Raw genomic sequence first — 11,782 nt, forward strand, 5'->3', positions numbered from 1 at the left:
GGGTTGACATTTGCTCTGATGATACAAAAGAAATAGTGGGTGAAACTACTACAGGTGCCCTAGTACCAATCAAGATAAGAGTGCCACACTACTAATCACTGGATTTCTTGCACTTACAGAAAAAATGTCCTTAAGAATCACCTTGATGGATCAGTAATAAGTATTACTTTCATTAAATCTCAACCATTGAGTATATGTCTTTTTTTTTTTTTTTTTTGAGACAGAGTCTCGCTCTGTCACCCAGGCTGGAGTGCTGTGGCCGGATCTCAGCTCACTGCAAGCTCCACCTCCCGGGTTCACGCCATTCTCCTGCCTCAGCCTCCGGAGTAGCTGGGACTACAGGCGCCGCCACCTCGCCCGGCTAGTTTTTTGTATTTTTTAGTAGAGATGGGGTTTCACCCTGTTAGCCAGGGTGGTCTCAATCTCCTGACCTCGTGATCCACCCGTCTCGGCCTCCCAAAGTGCTGGGATTACAGGCTTGAGCCACCGCGCCCGGCCGAGTATATGTCTTTTTAACATTCTGTGTGACAAAATGGACGGTATGCAGAGAACATTTCTGCTGTGTTCAGAAGCACTATGGTTGTCTCAAGGAAAAGCACTAGCCCAGCTGGGCACAGTGGCTCATACCTGTAATCCTAACACTCTGGGAGGCCAAGGCAAAGGGATTACTTGAGCCTAGGATTTCACCTGGGTAACATGGTGAAACCCAATTTCAAAAAGAAAGAAAGAAAGAGAAGGGGAGGGGGAGATACAGAGAAGGAAAGAAAGAAAAGACAGAGCTCTCTGCTTGTGATGATACTAACAAATGTGAATGTTTCAAAATTTAGTTGATCTACACGACTCAGTGGAATCAATATTTTCCCAGTGGCCAGTGGAGGATGTAACAAAGTCATGCGTAGGTAAATGATCTGTTTAAAGTGCAAGACAGACCAATGTAACAAGGGATGAAAATTTCATTGATCTGGTTTCAGATTCCAGGGCCACTAACCTATAAAATACTACCACTTACAAAGTTTTGGTACAGAGGATCACAAAGAGGGCCACAAATAAATGAAAGGCTAGTAAAATACTCTTCCCTTTTCCAACTACATGTCTATATGATACTGGATTTTCTCATATACTTAAACCAAAACAACATATTGCAACAACTTGAATACAGGAGCAATTATGAGAATCCAATTATCTTCTATTCAGCCAGACATTAAAGAAATTTGCAAAAATGTAAAACAATGCCCCTTTCTCATAAAATTGTTTTGAAAAGATACTTTTTAAATAGTAATTATATTATTTTGTTAATATGCATTGGGTTCATCATTATTTTAAATTAGTTATTAATATTTTTAGAATCTCAGTTTTAATTTTAATACAGTAAATAATATATATACATAAAGTATATATATTATTTAAAGTATATACATAAAGTATATACATAAAACCTTCATAAACAAAAGTCCTTTGGAGTTCTCAATAATTTTCAAGAGTGTTACAAACCAAAAAAATTGAGAACTACTGAAGTAGAGCATTATGTGAAGATTAAATTAACAAATATTATATATAAAGTGTATGGCTTATAAAAAGTGCCTAGTTATAATATTAATAGCCAATGTATATTTACTATGTTCAAGCACTGTTATAAGTGTTCATTTAACCCTCACAATACCTCTGTGAGGTAAGTACAATTATCTTTTTAAAGATGAGAAAAATGAGGCACAGAGAGGTTAAGTAACCTGTCCAAAGTTAAATAGCTAGTAATCGGTAGAGCTAGGATTTGAACCCAGGTAGTTTGGCTCTAGATCTGGGTTCCCAATACTTACATTGTCAGTTCCTATTGATGTTGATGTTAGTCATGGTTGGTAATGGTTGTAAACTAGATTCTATAGTTTCACATGCTGTATTTATTTTCCTCTTACTATTTTAGGCCTCTTTATAAGGTGTTATTTAATATTCAAAATTAGTCTAAAATCTGCCATGGGATGTTAAGGGACTGGAATAAGGGATGGTATTAATGGAGAAAGCAGTACCACCTCCTATTGTCGTGATAGAAACAGAAATTCACAAAAAAAAGAATCAGGGCTAAAAAGTCCAGTAGTCATTCCTTATGCAGAGATTTCACCTCTATAGTCAACTTTAGGAAATTCATGTTACATTTGTTAAGTAAGTTGGCACTTTCCCTATATGTAGACCCCAGCCCTCAAGAAAATGACAATCTAATTGAAGGGGATAAAACAAACATATGAAATAACAGCTAGAACAGACAACAGTAGCTAATTAAGTGCTAAATTAATATGAAACCAGATTGAACTTAAAAAAAATCTCTTAGATGATTCAGAAAATACTTTGGAGCCTACAGTGCCTCTGGGTCATAATTAAGAACAGTAATTATTATTGTACTCCTGATGTCACAGAATTCTGAGTTCAATTCTTTCACATCTCAATTTGGCAAGCTTTTTTTCTTCCACTGGTAATCCTGGATTTGGTTCTTAGTTCTCCCCTACACCCACATAGAGTGCTTTTTTCAGAATGAGCTTTGCTGAGTTGCCATCAGATACCAGCCCCGCACTAAGGGATGCTTTTTCTGTGCATCACTGGGATATTGTGGAGGACCTTTGTTATAACCCACGGAGCTCTTTTTATGGGTGATGCCTGTCAAGTACTGGTACCGCCAGTGATTCAACTTCTAGGAGTTACTGGTCTGTTTTACGTTCACGCACATCATGAATGTTGTATGTAACCAGGTTTCTTTTCCTGTTTTGATATTTACGTGTTTAGAGCCAAGTTTGGGGCTAACCTGCTGCAGGTGCCCTTTTTGGTATATATTTCTATTTTGATCTTACTCTCAGCTCATTTTTAAGTTATGCTCTTTCTTCTTTTGTTCCTAATTGTAATTTTGCTAGCTTATATTTTACTTATCCTTAAAACCCAGCTTACAGTGGCGGGCACCTGTAGTCCCAGCGACTCAGGAGGCTGAGGCAGGAGAATGGCGTGAACCCGGAAGGCAGTGCTTGCAGTGAGCTGAGATAGCGCCACTGCACTCCAGCCTGGGCGACAGAGCGAGACTCTGTCTCAAAAAAAAAAAGAAAAATGAAAAAAAAACCAGCTTAAATTCTTGCAGGAATAAGGTGGGTTATAGATAACTGTTCTGTTCTGTTTCCAGTATGGCCTTGTGCAAGTCCTTCAAATCTCTGGGCCTCTTAAATGCTCACCTCTAGAGTGTCTTTCAGCTCGAACATTTTATGATTCTCAGTAGTGGATACATCAGAATTATGGTTAACAGAATCCTTTAGGGCAAGGTTAACAAACTGAAATGTGCACTAAACATGTACAATATTTGCTGTGATCCTTCTTAGATGTTACCAATCAACAGATAATTGGAAATGATGCAAAGAATGGAGGGTGGAAACTCCGCTTTCACAACAATTCCCTCTGGTCTTTGTCTGTGGCGAAGACATTTTTGCAATGCCTTGTTGAGCACCTACTTTGTGCAAGGCAGAATGCCAGGAGCAGAAACAGCGAATACAATATGCAAGATCTGGTCCCTGCACTGGAGAAGCTTAGCAAGGAAGGGAAACTAACTCTTAGGAAGAGTGTATAAGGGAAAAATGGGTGAGAAAGGGAAGAAATGCTAAATGAGGGCTGAGATTAAAAGGCCAAACTCCTTAGCTCCTCATAACTAAAGCACAGTTCAGCCTCAACCAGAGGAGAGGTGCTGAGGGCCAGGGAGTCCCTCGGCTGGCCATGCTGTGGCAGCAGCAGAAGATGAGACCTAAGACCCAAGGGGAAGGAGACAGCTCGCCCTGCTGCTGGTGCCAGGGCTCCACTCATGTTCATCCATAATAATAAGCACCTCACACGTGAGTTCACTTGTCTTTCCAGGCTCTGCCAAGTTTATGTGCCAGATGGCACTTGCCTCCCACATCTGATTTACTGTAGGGCAGACCAGCTGTGCCTCAGCCCAGGGCAGGCCCACATCTGGCAGCCAGTTGGTAAAATTCTCTCCATATGACGCTTGTGCCCTCATATCATATTCCCCAGAGCAATTCTCTTTCTGTCAACTTTTTGTATGTTTTTCTCTTCTCTGCTTATTCCTTTGACTATTGTTGAATATCTGTTGGCAATGGATCTGCTTAAGCACCTTTATGTCAGAGAAAAGACTCACTGTGAAATGTAAATAATGCTACTACCATATTCTGTAGTAAAAATACTCACGGGTAAAGTAATGTGACAGACACGGATGGCTGCATACTCAAGAATTATTCCTTCCTTTTTCCTGTGTTTGTAAGGCTGACTATTCAGGGAGGCAACTCGCTCCTGGGAGGACCTCAATCCCCCAACTCCAAAGGATGTCAAGGGATTGCTCCAATGTGACTCCATTTCCCTCTCTAGTAATTGGTTTGGGGATGTGAGGGTGACCAGGACTGACCAATGATACATAAGTGAAAGTCTGCTAGGGGGACTCTAGAAATAATTTTGCCCTCTACAAAAAGAGAGAGAGAGATCATCCAAAACAAATAAAAACACACATGCACACAAAGACTTGAGTGTTCAGAGCAGCCTTACTCATACCAGCCTGTATTAGTCCATTTTCATACTGCTATGAAGAAATACCTGAGACTGGGTAATTTGTAAAGAAAAAGAGGTTTAATGGACTCACAGTTCTACATGGCTGGGGAGGCCTCACAATCATGATGGAAGGCAAAAGAGGAGCAAAGGCACGTCTTACATGATGGCAGGCAAGTGAGTGCGTGGAGGGGAGCTGCCCTTTATAAAACCATCAGATCTCGTGAGACTTATTTAGTATCATGAGAACAACATGGGAAAACCTGCCTTCATGATTCAATTACCACCCACCGGGTCCCTCCCATGACACGTGGGGTTTATGGGAGCTACAATTCAAGATGAGATTTGTGTGAGGTCACAGCTAAACCATATCACAGCCCTAAACTGGAAACAACTCAAATGTCTGCCTGCAGGTGAATGGATGAACAAATGGTGGTATAGTCAAACAACAGACTACTACTCAGCAAGAAAAGGAGTGAACTACTGACCCATGCAACCACATAGATGAGTCTCAGAATTAGTATGCAGCACCCGAGTCCATACTTTGTGTGCCATTTCTATGAAGACCTAGAAAAGATCAATTTAATCTATAGTGATAGAAAGCAGATCATTAGTCGCTGGGGGATGGTGGGGAGATTGACTGGAAAAGGGCTCAAAAGAACTTCTTGGGGTGATGAAAGTCTTCCGTATCTTGATTGTAGTGAAGATTAGACAGATGTATACATTTGTCAAAACTTATCTGGCCATATACTCAAAATAGGTGCACTTTGTTTTATGACATTCTATTGCAATAAACTTGAAATGAAATGAAAGAAGTAACAAGAAAACTTGTACCTTCTTCCTGCATGAACATTGTTGTACAGAGATGCATGCTTGGAGATGAGACAACCATCTTGCTGCTACAAGATGATAAACCTGCAGTTCCCAAACCATGCACCAAGGACCCTGGAATGCTACAGTGAACTCCAGAGGCATCACAATGTAAATTTGCATAGGAAAATTTTAAAAACAGTGATAATCAATATATCAAGCATCATGAAAACGCTAGATTCAGACAATTCATGCTTTCAACATTAGATTGCACTAGATTCCTATTGATATCATATCTTTGTGAAATGGAGTTTTCAGCAGTTGTGGTTTTTTTAAAGTACTGTGCAAAAATGAAAATGCAATGGGAGTTGAGGATAGCAGTAAAGTTCGAGAAGTTGTATAGTGCCCATCAGAATTACGGATCCCATTAGTAAGTAATCACAGTTATTTACCAATGAAATGAAAATAGTTTGTCTTTCAATTTATGTGTATTTTTTTTTTCAAATAGCTACCAAATTATTAGGTCATGAATATTTACTAAATTGTTTGGACCTATTAATAATTACCCAATAAACATAAATTTTAGGTATTCTGGCCTAGTGGCACCACTAAAAAAAATCACTGAGACACTAATGGTACCACAAACCAGAAAGTTTGGGACCCTCTGTAATAAACCTAAGAGTAAAAAGCCAACAAGCTTAATGAGTATAAATATACAGTTAGATACAAAAAATAAGTTCTAATCTTTGAGAGCAGAGTGGGCGACTATAGTTAACAACAATGTCTTCTATTTAAAAATAGCTAGAAGAGAGGACTTGAAATGTTCCCAACATATAGAAATGATAAATAGTGGAGGTGATAGACAGCCCAAATACCCAACCTGATCATTACACAGTCTATGCATGTGACAAAATACCACATATACCCCATAAATATGTACAAATATGTGTATCAATAAAAATATTTGTTTAAGCCAATATGCTAAGAATGGCTGAGCAGATAAAAACAGCTGGGGTCTTTAGTAATATCACTGCCTTGCCACACACGCATACAATGAAACATCTACCTCCAGACTTTTATGTGAGATACATAAATGTCGATACAATAAATGTCTTTATGGACTAAGCCACTATGGTAAGACTAAAAAGTCAAACAAATAAATAAGAAGAATCATCTACATACTCCACATCCTGACTTTGCTCCTTGAAAGTAAGGCATGTATCCTTTGAGTGCCTTCTCTATGCATTTGTATGAAAATAGTTATCATCTCTAAGTGCGTTTATAACATAAATGTAACAGTTTTATAACTTGATTTTTTCACTTATGCTTAAAAGAGTTTTTGAAACTGCTGCTTATATCGCACAGTGTGAATGTACCATTCCATTACAGATGCATATTCAGAGGCTACCCAATTTTTAAGATAAGCATCACTGTAGTGAATATCCTTGCAAATGTTTCTGATGCAGCATCCAGTATTTCTGCAGCTATAGAGATGCCTTGGAGTGATCATTCAAATAATGTACGAATTTTGAATTTTGGAAGATATGGATAGGCTGAACCAATTCAGTAGCGAGTGAGAGTACCAATTTCCCCATGCCCTTGTTAAAGCAGTCATGGTGGATGGCTCCTTATTCAGGTGATAAGGATAAGCCCACTTCCCTTTCCAGAGATGGGTTTAGGGAGGGAAATGTGACCCAATTCTGGGCTAATGAACCATGAAGGGAAATGTGCCTGGGGAAACTCCTAGAAAGGTTTCCTTATTCCTAAAAGGGTCACAAGAGAAAAGATCCCCTCTTCTTGTGAAACTTTTCAGGACTGGATGTGATATTTGGAACTGCCTTAACCCTTTTACCACTCTAAGAGTTACAGCCTTAGGATGAAGCTTGGCAGAGCAATAAAGAAAGGTCATTATAAGTCACTGAAGGCACCGCACCAGGAACTGGCCATATCTCTAGACATTCGGTTATGTCAAATAACAAATTCAGTAACTCTTCAAGGCAGTTTAAATCATGCATTTATGCTACCTACAATCAAAAAGCTTACTGATATATATGTAATATTATTGAATGGTTTCTATCATTTAAAATTTGTGTTCAATCTTAGTGTGGATAAAAATTGACATCACATTCTTATTTAATTTGCATTTCCCTTTTATTAATAATGTTGAGTGCTTTTCACATATATATTGACTTTTGTATTTCTTCTATTGTGAATTGCTTATTCATGTCCCTTGTTCATTTTTTTGGATTGTATGTTGATTTATGAGAGTTCTTTAAGTATAATATACATTAATGCTTTGTGTATTTTATATCCTGCAAATACTTCCTCCCACAGAGAATTTTTGTGTCTTGGATTTTTTTTGTTTCGTTTTGTTTTGTGTAGTCAAATCTATCCATTTTTTGTTTTCTATTTTTTTAATCTGTGTCTTACATAAGAAGGCCTTCTCCATTTCAGCATAATTTTTCTTAAATCTCCTATTTTTCCAATATTTTAAAGTTTAGGTTCATGATTAGCTTTTTAATATCTCACCCACTTATTTTTGTATTGGCACAAGGTTAAATTCCAACTTTACTTTTCAAAATGAATAGGTACTTTTCCCAACATCGCTCTGAACATCACCTCCCACTACCTGAAATGCCATTTTCATCAAAACTAAAGTGCTATAAATTGATTTGTGTTTCTGGATCCTCTATTCTGTATTAATAATCTGTCACTTTTTGCACAAGTTTAATTCTTAAACTTGAGGACCATATTTTGATATCTGGTAGGGCAAGTCTCTCCTCCACTACTTATCAAAATGTTTCCCAGTTATTCTTATGCTTTTTCTCCCCCAGATTAATTTTAGTGTATGTTTACCAAATTCTGGGGATTTTACCTGGATTGCAGTGACTCCAAAGACTGCCTTGGGGAGTACTGTCATCTTTACAATGTTGAGTAATTCCATTTTAGGTGTGTCTCTCTGTTTTCAGGGTTCGACTCTTGGCTTTTATAATAGTTTTGTCATCATCATTTTACAGTTTTTTTTAATTATTGCTCTTGCCCATTTCTTGTTAAGGTTATCATATCAGTATTCTTAGTGTTTTGTGCATTTTATGGTTGTGAATATGATTTGAATCTTTTATCCCTCTTGTTTTCTAATTAGTTATTTCTAGTATATAGAGAAGCTATTAATTTGTGGAGGTTAATTTTGTGCCTAGCCATCTTACTGACCTATCTTATAGGATCCAATTCTTTGTCAGTTGATTTGCTTGCATTTCGTAGCCAGGTTATAAAAATATTGTTCTTGATTTGGTTTAATGTGTTTGACCTTGACATTGTTTTATCTGATACCAAAACGACGATAGTTGCTCTTTTTGTCAATCTTTTCCTGGGAAATATTTCCCTATCCATTTCCAACCATAATGTGTGTGCATATGGTATATGTGGGTTGTTTATTTGATTTAGATCTGTTTTTTAGGCCAGGCATGGTGGCTTACACCTGTAATCCCAGCACTTTGGGAGGCCGAGGTGGGTGAATCACCTGAGAACAGGAGTTTGAGAACAGCCTGGCCAACATGGCTAAACCCCATCTCTACTAAAAATACAGAAATTAACCAGGCATGGTGGCACATGCCTGTAGTCCCAACTACTCGGGAATCTGAAGCAGGAGAATCGCTTGAACCCAGGAGGCAGAGGGGCAGAGGTTGCAGTGATCCGAGATTGTACCACTGCACTCCAGCCTGGGCGGAGTAAGACTGTGTCTCAAAAATAAAATAAAATAAAAATCTGTTTTTGTGGTTGTTGTTGTTATTTACTTTTTATTTCATAACCATAAACTTAACTCTGCAATCCAGCTAGGCATTGAAAGGAATAAGGAAAACATGGAACCCAAAGGGAACTGCAGCGAGAGCACAAAGATTCCAGGATACTACAAGCAAATGGGGTGGAGGGGTGCTCTCCTGAGCTACAGAAGGAATGGTGTGGTAGTTAAGAAAAAACACAAGTTGGCCAGACATGGTGGCTCATTCCTGTAATCCCAGCACTTTGGGAGGCTGAGGCGGGTGGATCACCTGAGGTTAGGAGTTTGAGACCAACCTGGCCAACATGGTGAAATCCCATCTCTACTAAAAATATAAAATTAGCCAGGTGTGGTGGCACGTGCCTATAATCCCTGCTACTCGGAAGGCTGAGGCAGGGGAATCACCTAAACCCAGAGGTGGAGCTTGCAGTGAGCCGAGATGACACCATTGTACGCCAGCCTGGGAAACGAGTGAAACTCCATCTAAAACAAAAAAGAAAAAAGAAAAAACACAAGTCAAACTCATTAGAGTTGTCCGCAGTCAACAATGGTAATCTCCTTGTTGGGCTTGCCATTCCTAGACCCAAAGCGCTCCATGGCCTCCACAACATTCATGCCTTCTTTCACCTTGCCAAAGACCACATGTGTGCCATCCAACCACTCAGTCTTGGTTGGCAATGCAGATAAAAAACTAGGAACCATTTGTGTTGGGTCCAGCATTTGCCATGGACAAGTAATTGGTTTGGGGACGTGAGGGTTCAGGACCTATGTGCTTCAGGATGAAGTTCTCATCATCAAATTTCTCCCCATAGATGGACTTACCACCAGTGCCATTATGGTGTGTGAAGTCACTGCCCTGACACACAAACCACATAAATCCTGGAATAATTACGTAAAAGCAGAAACCCTTGTAACCAAATTCTTTCTCTCCAGTGCTCAGAGCACAAAAGTTTTCTGCTGTCTTTGGAAACTTGTCTGCAAACAGCTCAAAGGAGACGTGGCACAACGGCTCACCTTTGACAGCCATGTTGAAGAACATGGTGGGGTTGACCATGGCTGGTAGTATGGGGCTCTTGGCGGCATCTGCAAAGCCAAGATCTGTTTATTAAACAGGATTGTTGAAAATCAAATCTTAGAACATCTATCCACTCATTCATTCAACAAATATTAATTAAAGGACTCAGCAGTGAACAAAACCAATTACAATCCCTGCCTTCATAATGTTCACACTCCAGCATTTGACATACTCACACCCTTACTGTGATCCCTGTTGTGTCTGGATTTATTCCTGTCAGCTTGTTTTATGCTTTCTCTTTCCATGTGTTTTGTTATTTATTTTTTCCCCTCATTTGCCTTTTTTATTGGATTGGGATTTTTCCCCCTTTATTGGTTTGGAAATTACACATCCTATTTCTATTTTTTTAGTAGTTGTTGTACATTTTGACAAATGAATAAAATTTAAATTTACTATTCATGCCTAGATTTACTATCTGTAGCTTCTCCCTAATGATATGAAACTCTTAGACACTAACAGCATTTCTGTCCTACCATTCTCTCCTATGTCATAGTAATTCAGAAATTTAGTTCCAGAGTACTGTGGAACTAAATTTCTACTATGCATCATGTTTATTTAGATTAATCACAACTTTCACTGATGACTTTACTTAACATTATTTTGCATATTCCATAGTCTTACATCTTGAATCCATTTTTTCTTGTTGCTACAATTCATTCCCAAGAAATTATTTCAGAAAACTTCTGTGAGTGGAACACTTTCTGAGTCATTACACACTCTAAATATGTCTTTATTTTGCCCTCGCACTAGAATAATAGTTTGAATGGATATAGAATTCTAGGTTCAAAATTATATTCTAGGTTCAAAGTTCACACAGAACTTTGAAGAATTCTCTGTGTTATCTTCTTGTGCCCCATGTGGCTGATGAGAAGTCTTGATGCCAAACTGATTTTCATTTCTTTGCAGGTGCATATTAGAGAAACAACCAACTGCCTTCAGCAAAGTACGGAATTTGGTGACTCATCCCTGGGAAGTCCAGAGGTGGAGCTGGCCTCAAGTATGGCTGAGTAGTTCAAATGGTGCCATTGGGGTTCTCTTCCATGTCTTGTGACTCTGTCTATATTTCTTTCTGTATGTTTGGCTCATTCTGTACTACTGCAACAAGCTTCCTCTGCAAGAAAGACAACTACATGCAGCTGTAGCCAACATCCCTGTAGCCACATAACCCCAAAGGAAAGAGACCAACTTCCCCATTAACACATGAAAATCCTGGGGAGGACTTGGAGTGAGCCCTTTTTGGTGCCATGCCCATTCTGAGCTAATCACTCTAGCCAGAAAGTGGGATTCTCTGATTAGTCATGTGCGGGTTCTGGGCTTCTCCCTGTGGCCTGGGTTGGGGTGGTCCTGAAATTCATAGTCCCATCTGAATGGCATATAGAGAGAAAATAAAGAAAAGAAAGAGAAGGAAGGAAGGAAGGAAGGACGGACGGGAGGGTGGGAGGACAGACATTCTTACTGTAAGAAAGGAGAGAAAAAAGCAAACAAGAAAGCTAAACTGTAACTACTATTATCCACTATAGTAAATGGAATTTCTTTTGCTCTCTGGAAACATTTCAAATTTT

General features: G+C 38.9%; 1 pseudogene; it reads right to left on the minus strand.

The window, feature by feature from the left end:
• Window positions 1–9,670: 9,670 nt before the first annotated feature.
• LOC105524717 lies at window positions 9,671–10,211 on the minus strand (annotated as a pseudogene).
• Between the last annotated feature and the right edge of the window lie 1,571 nt (window positions 10,212–11,782).

Source organism: Colobus angolensis, unplaced genomic scaffold (assembly GCF_000951035.1).
Source record: "Colobus angolensis palliatus isolate OR3802 unplaced genomic scaffold, Cang.pa_1.0 Scaffold503, whole genome shotgun sequence".
In the NCBI taxonomy this organism is placed as follows: domain Eukaryota; kingdom Metazoa; phylum Chordata; class Mammalia; order Primates; family Cercopithecidae; genus Colobus; species Colobus angolensis.